We start from the raw sequence: 7,876 nt of genomic DNA, 5'->3' as shown, positions 1-7,876 counted from the left end.
CCCGTCATGCACGCTGTCCCTCTCCAGCTGTTTCCTGCTCCTGGATCTCTGCCCTGGTCTTGAGTTTCTCAAGCTGTTCAGGAAACTTTCCTCTCCTTCTGTCTTCATTCCTGTCTGACCATGGACATCCATCTCCTGCACAGCTTCTCAGACCCCGTCCACAGGGAATCAAGAATGCACACACACATGGGTGCACACGCTCACACCCACCGCCTCCGAGCTGAATGCCCACCCGCTGGCCATTCAAGTCTGCCCCATAGGAACTGAGAGCCCATGCCAGTGGGGTCGTTGGGAAGGCACAGGAGGCCAGAGCTTCTGGAGCGGCAGGAGGGAAGCTCTTAGCCATCCTGCCGTGGCTGTGCGAGGATTGACAGGAACCTACACAATCTCCCTGCAGGGTCCGTAGGAGTAATTGCAGCGATCGCATCAATAGTCCTACTCTCTGAAACACAAGTAATCATTCTAGCGGCAACATCACCAGCCGGCCGACTGCAGGTCCCCTTTCATACAGTCTAAACGTGGAGGAGGTCCTGGTGGGTGGCGAGGTCGCTGGAACAAGCAGGCACGGTAATACTACCTCTGCTCCCTGACCCTACTGGCATTATCTGGGATAGGCCATGCAGGTAACGGTGCCAACAGAATAGTGCCTGGCTGCCCTGTTAGAGCCAGGTGGGCCGAGCTGCGCTCAGGGGAGGGGCTATGGAAATACCTGGCGGAGGGCGTTCCTGCCCCTGGCAGGCCAGGAAGGAAGCAGGCGTGGTCCCTGACTCAGGCTAAGCTGACCGCGACTACCTAAGCCAGGCCCCCCAGGGATAGCCTCAACTGCAAGAAAACTACTGTTTCTGCTCCCACCGTCCTGCAGAAGGGGAACCCTAGTCCAAGGTCACACAGCAGGTGAGTGGCCGAGCTGCGATTCCGCACCAGAGCGGGTACCTACCGCCCAAGGCGGCTCCCGAAGGCGATCCTGCCGGCACAGACGCTGCCCCCCAGAGGGCTGCCGCTTCTCCTCCGTGCTGCCCACACAGAGGCACCGAGTCAGGGGCTGACCCCGACCGCGCCGCGCTGCCCAGGGCAAGGTCGGAAATCTTGGCCGCTGCGCTGGGATCGGAGCGCGCAGCAGGAAAGACTCCAGGACCCAGAGGGGCGTTCCCACGGCCCGGACCCGAGGGGGCTGCTGGGCAGACTGCAAGCGGCAACCGGGTGCCAGGGGCGGAGCTGGGAGTATGCAGACCAGAGGCAGCGGCAAGCACCAGCGGCGCCCAGGCTGGTCGGCAGCGGACTAGCTGAGGTGTCAGGGGTCGGCGAGCGGGGTGCACCCGAGCCTGCTGCGCGGCGGGGGTGACCACCAGACGGCCGCGGAAGCTCCCCTCTCTTTCTCCCTCCCAGGGCTGGGCGACCGGGCTGCGGTGGCACTCACCTACCGAGGGCTGGAGTGTGCGGGGAGGCCCTGAGAAGTTTGCCGCCGTCTCCGGGGGTCTCCTCCGGGTCCGCGGCTCGTGACTGATCTCAGTTAATATCCATAAAACTCTCAGAAAAATGCCTGATACATTGAAGCACTAGATTTGTTTTAACTTGCTTGTCAATGCTTGAAGTTTCTTGCCGACATTTCCAGTGGACTGTAGTTACTTTTTAGCATTTTTTACTGCCCCCGCCTCCTGGCCGGCAACTCGGGGGGCTCCGGACGGTCACGGGACTGGCTGCCTTCTCTGCGTCGCTTCCCAGCGGCAGCGGCGACAAGGACAAGCGAAGTAGGACATCGTTCCGGGATGAGGAGCCCGAGGACTTAGCGCAGAGAGGGAGGGCGGGAGCGGCGGAGAGGGAGCGCTCGCCGAGCTAGATGGCGTTGCAGCTGGAAGGATGCAAGTTAGACCATCAGCAGGACTTCCTGCTGGCCGGAGCCCGAGCGGGAGGGGCAGGGGCTCGGTAGGGAAGGTAGGCAAGAAGGGAAGATGGAAGGCTTTTCCTTGTGGAAGGAGAGGAAACGGAAACGACTTTTGGAGGCCAGGGCCATAGGTGCAGATGACTGTAACCCCGTCCCTGGAAGGAGCTCTGACTCGGTTTTGCCTCCTGTGGCGCCCCCACTCTGCACAGAGGAGGAGCTGACTTTGCAGCCGGAGGGGTGGAGGTTAGACAGCAGAATCCTGGGCTAAGCTAAGCAGGTCAGGAAATCCACTAGAGCTCGGGTTGGGGCTGCTGGCTCTGTGAGGGGACATTACTAGTCATGCAAACCAATGTGCAAAATGCAGGCGTTGCCTGAGCTGGCGGCCTCCAGGCGGGGGCTGTCGCTGCTAAGTGTACAGCCTGGTGCCAGGGGGTGGACCTTGGGTGCTGCCCAGACATCGGGGACTCCTCAGCGCCCAGAATACCAATGACACCCGCCGCCTGCCCCCTCGGCTCCAGAGCCTCTGCTTTCCCTGGCTCCTGTTCCTTCCTCCCCCTTCTCTGCCCTCCTCCTTCTGGCAAAGCCCCTGGCAGAGCCTGTGGGCAGGACAGCCAGCTGCCTGACTCGCTCCCCTGGATAGCAGGGGTGGCACCAAGGGTAGCTTGTGCAAGTGACTGGGGGCTGGGAGAGTTGATCTTCACGTCCCACAGCACCCTGGAATGACCCCACGTGAAGCACCCACAGCTGTCACGTGGTCTCAGGGCAGACCTTGGCCTTGCATCTAGTCTGGAGCCTAAGTCCCCCTGGGAAATGTGACCGCCCCCTTTTGGCTGCCACACTCCCTGTTCCCACTGCCTGGGCTTCCACTCCAGTGGTGATTGTGCCCAAAGGCCTCTAGACCCCAATGGGAAAAATAACTCCCCAAATCCTTGAGGGTCTAGAGGGAGGCTTCTGACCCCTCTCCAGAGACCCATGTACTGCAGGGCCCGGCCAGGAAGACCTGAGGTAGGTAGATGGAGAGGTCTCAGGTCTCTCCTCTCCGCCCTGGTTAAGAAATGCCCTAAGCAGAGACACAATACGGAAGGGGTCAGAGCACGGAGCACGGGGCCTGGGAGCGTCTGGGAAGGAAGAAACCTCAGTTACTCATTTCACTAAACAAATATTCATTGCTTGCCAACTATGGACCAGCACTATTTTAGGCCTTGGGAATGCGATCCCAAATCCTTTAGTGAAGGTTTGGGGAGACAGGTCTGGGCAGCACCTGGGTAACCCTAAGATCTCCCTTTGCTCATCCCAGGCTTTGCATCTCAAAGCTGAAAGAGAATCCCCTCCCCCCGGGACAGTCACAGCTGGGGTACATGCGTCCAGCCTGCCCCGACGACCGGCTCACCGGCTCACCTCCACACGAGCTCACAGGGCTTGAGGCCAACCAGGCCGGGCCAGGCAACTGAGTGGCTGAAATGCAATCCCAGTGGTGGCTCGGATGTAACCACAGTTCTTGCTTTAGGGAAACCTGGCTGTGACCAGAGAAGGCAGAGAAAGTGACCTTCCTCACCACCTTCCCTCATGACCAGAAGTATGGACACACATTTCCGTGCCTGAGGGAGTCCGACCTTGACCAAGGCCAGCAGCACCAGGGTGTGGATGAGAGCTGGTACCAGGCACTCTGTTCCAAGAGGCAGGCCCCTGGTGGGACAGCAGACGTGGTGAGAGGACAGGCAGCTGCTGCCCTGGAAGGGAGGACACTGGATTCCAGGCTGAGGTCAGGCTCCAGCTTTGCCATCTGCGGTGGCAAACTCCAGAAAGGCCCGAGTTTCTCTGAAAACACTTCTCTTTTGGACAAGGACTGAATAATAGCTACTGCACTGGGTGGTCTTTCCGGCCCCTGGGCTGGGTAAGGGAAACCCCTGGCTCGTGGCCTGGGCTCAGCCATACCTGGTTGTGTTTCTCTTCCAGTCCCCCTCCACACGCACGCACGCACACACACACACACACACACACGCACACACGTGCAGGGTGCGTGCATCCTGACCTGCATAAGATCTGGCCCGGAGGTTGGGGGCCATTTCCTTATGAGTTGGGGAAGGGCTCATTATTTGAGAATAGAGCCCTTTCCTGAGGCGTTCTCAAGGGGAGACCATGAGAACCTCCCCTAAATTTTTCTAAGGTCTCTGCTCTCCTGCTGGGAAAATGTATACTGACGTCTACCCTACTCTTGAACTGGCAGGGGCTTGCTGGACACTTTAGGAGTCTTGTATCTGGACCCATGGCCATATCACTCTCTCTTTTTTTTTTTTTCCCTGAGAGGTTTTTGCTATAGGGCGCATGTGCTCGCCAGAAAGACAGAGAGAGACAGAGAGACAGAAAGCGAGAAATCACCCTCCGGGGGAATGGCCATGCTGTAATTCTTTCTCCTCCATTCTCCTCTAGGGATCTTAGGCACGCACGCACACGCACCTGGCGTGAGTTTAAGCCACCGGGTCCAGGACTCGAACTGCAGTCGACTACATGGGAGTCCAGTAACATAGCCATTACGCCAACTGCTGGTTCCAACTCTCTCCCACTTGTTTTTTTAAAATTTTATATATATATTTCAAGCCCAACCTTTTTTTTTTTTATTGTTTTAAATGAATTTATTTATTCTAATTTGACCAGAGAGGGACAGAGAGAGAGGGAAAGTGAGAAACCAAGGCACCAGGTCCGGTACTCGAACGGTGGTTGGCCATGTGGGAGTTCATGCCACTTGTAGGCCCCCATTTCTATTTGCCTTCAGAAAGGAGGCAAAAAACAAGACCTACCTCTGGCTAGCCCCCACCCCCACCCCCAGATTAGGGACTGGATGAACACAAATGGGATCAATGGGAACAGGAAAGTGAAAATCGGATTTCGAGTAGAACCTCCTGTCTCAGTCCTAGGAGGAGAATGTCTCGGGTAACCTTAGGTAGCTTCTGGACAAGGAAACAGTCCTGAGAGGCGAACCAGTGTCCAGGGTCACACAGATCAGAACTGTGATCAGACACCATGCCTCCTGACTCCCAGGCCAGGATTTTTGCCTGGAGTCCCCAACTGCCTCGTTTAGGGGAGAGAAAAAGAGGGAGGAGGAGAGAGGAGAGGGAGAGAGTGGGCACCTTCCACGTGCAGCCCAGCTGGCTGCCTCCCAGTCTCCTGGGCCCTGGGGAGCTTTCCAGCCACTCTGGATGAGAACAATCAATCTCCTGCCTCCAATCCCCCAACACCCTCTATCCAGGCCAAAGCCCAGGCTGTGACCCAGGCTGAGGAAACAGAATCTCCCCTCCAGTGACTGCACTGGAGCTCCTGTCTCCAGAGTTCTCCCTGGGCCTGCCTCACTGGTTCTGTGCACAGAGGGTGCTGGGATAGGCTGTCCTCCTGCCCCTTGGACAGCTGCCCCCACTCTCCCAGACTTGGGGGTGGGGCCTGCACATCTGAGGTCCTCTCTGAGGCCCTGCACATCGCCCAGGCACCTGGCTCCTCTGCCATGGGGACGTGGGAGTGGGACTGAGGGAGGGGGGCAATGAATGCTGGCACAGCTGTGTCAGAGAATGGGGGCTTTGATAGCGGCTGAAAGGGGCCAGGAAGCACGGGACCCCAGCCCAGGCGAGGGAGGGGCCAGAGTAGCTGGGTGTAGCTCTGAGGGCTCCTGCAGCCACAGGGTGTCCAGTCAGAGGGGGTGAGGAGGGAGGGAGGCAGCAGTGGGACCTGCAGGATGGAGCCTCTTGCGGGTCACAGGGAGGTCCCTGTGGCATTAGCAGGAGCCAGCGGGCCCCAGCACTGGTCAGACTCTCACTTGGAAAGCACAGACCCATGTGCTCAGAGACCTCTGGCCTGTTCTCCGAAGAACAGCTGAAGAAACTGGCCCACCCTGGGCCAGCAGGTGGCATGGTGGTTGAAGGTGCTGGACTCCTACATGGTCGACAATGGTTCAAATCCTGGACCTGGTGGCTTGCTTTCTCACTTTCCCTCTCTCTGATCAAACTGGAAAATAATAATCATGAATAAAGTTAAATAAAAATAATTCTTAAAAAATAAATCAGGGACCTGCAGTTGGCATAATGGCTATGTCACTGGACTCCTATGAAGTCGACAGCAGTTCAAGTCCTGGACCTGGTGGCTTAAACTCGCGCAGGGCGTGTGTGCGTGCGTGCCCAAGATCCCGACAGGAGAAAGGGGAAGAAGGGATTGCGGTGTGGTCATACCCCAGGGGGTGATTTCTTGCTTTCTGTCTCTGTCTCTGTCTGTCTGGCGAGTGCATGCGCCCTATAGCAAAAACCTCTCCAAAAAAAAAAAAGGATTTAAAAAAAAAGAAAAGAAATGGAACAGCTTCACCCCAAATGTATTCAAATCCACTTCTGGAGAAAAAGCACTCCACCAGGAGACTCCCTGCAGCCTCTTTCCCCATCTCCTGATGAGGACTACTTACTGTGTTCTGGGGGCGAGTACTGGTCTCTCTGAGCCTCAGTTTTCTCACCTGTAAAATGGTAGTAACACCTCATTTGTATGGCTTTCATGTTGGAAACATGTAAATGTTCTATATAATTAAAATGCAAAATTAGGGGCCAGCAGGTGGCGTGGTGGTTAAGGAACTGGACTTAAATGGTCCACCGCAGTTTGAATCCTGGACCTGGTGGTTTGCCTTCTCACTTTTCCTCTCTCTCTCTCTCTGGTGAGTACACAGGCTCTATAGCAAATTAAAAATAATAATATATAAAAGAAAGTAAATAATTCTTCTTCTAAATGCAAAATGAAGTTTGGGGTTGGACCTGTAGCATAGTGTGTAAAGGAGCTGGACCCTACATGTCTGGCTGACTGTGGTCTGCATCCTGGCCCTGGCGGCCCGACAGGGCGCGCGCGCGTGCGTGTGTGCATGTGTCTGTGTGCGTGCACGTGCCCCATGTCCTGACAGGATGAAGAAATAGCGGGGGGATGGCATGACTGCCCCACTGAGAGGTGCTTCCTCCCTCTGTCTGTCACTCTGGGGAGCACATGTGCCTTTGGCAATAAATAAATGAACAAGGAAGAATTAATTGGAAAGAGGAAAAGTGAGGTCACCCTCAAAGAGCTGAAACAAACATACCTAACTATGTATAAAGTTGGAGCAAGACCACGTAGGAGGGGACCCGGTGGTGATGCCGCGGTAATGCACCTGGACCCTCATAGGGAAGGTCCTGGGTTTGTGTCTCGGGACCTCCCCAAGCATGTGGGGCGTGCACAGGTGCCCCTGCTCTGGCTAGCCGAGACTGGTAGATTGCAACCGTGGAGTAAACTTTGTTGGAAGTGACTTTCTCTCTCTGTGAACAAAGAAATAAATAATTTAACTTAAAAAAAAAAATGGGAGTGGCAGATGGCTTGGTGGTTTAGGCCCTGGACTCCCACATGGCTGACTCTTGCTTGGGAGAGTCCTGGGCCTAGTGGTTTGCTTTCCATTTCTTTCTTTCTCTCTCTCTCTCATCAAATTTAAAAAATAATAATAATAACAAATGGGGCCAGCAGGTGGCGTGGTGGTTAAGGGTGCTGGACTTTCACATGGCCGACCTTCAGTTTGAGTCCCAGACCTGGTGGCTTGCTTTCTCACTTTCTCTCTCTCTCTCTCTCACTTATTCACTGTCCCTCTCTGGTCAAATAAAAATAAATAAATAAAGTTAAATAGACTAATTCTTTAAAATAATAATAAATAAAATGAAATAAATAATTCTAAAAAAATGGAAGAATTTTATTTCAAGTGATTATAGAACAACTTTTATTTAAAGAATTATTTATTTATTTATTCATTCATTTATTTTAATTTGACCAGAGAAAGACAGAGAGAGAGAGAAAGTGAGAAAGGGGAACCAGCAGTTAGCGTAATGACTGTCGCTGGACTCCCACGTAGTTGACCGCGGTTCGTGTCCCGAACCCGGTGGCTTAAATCTCACGTCGGGCGCGTGTGCGTGCGTGCCCAAGATCCCGAGGGGAGAATGGAGGAGAAGGGATTGTGGC

At 54.9% G+C, this 7,876-nt stretch overlaps 1 protein-coding gene across 1 annotated transcript in view; it reads right to left on the bottom strand.

Moving 5' to 3' along the window:
* Positions 1-1,497, bottom strand: part of BCAN (brevican) — an 18,453-nt gene extending 16,956 nt beyond the window's left edge. Inside the window, 2 exon segments of the mRNA XM_006155199.2 lie at positions 938-1,013; positions 1,418-1,497. The gene's annotated coding sequence lies outside the window, so the exon portion shown is untranslated.
* Between the last annotated feature and the right edge of the window lie 6,379 nt (positions 1,498-7,876).

The sequence above is a fragment of the Tupaia chinensis genome, unplaced genomic scaffold, assembly GCF_000334495.1.
Source record: "Tupaia chinensis unplaced genomic scaffold, TupChi_1.0 Scaffold000438_1, whole genome shotgun sequence".
NCBI classification, from domain to species: domain Eukaryota; kingdom Metazoa; phylum Chordata; class Mammalia; order Scandentia; family Tupaiidae; genus Tupaia; species Tupaia belangeri.
Note: the sequence above shows the minus strand (reverse complement) of the source record. Positions and strands in the feature narration are given on the sequence as shown.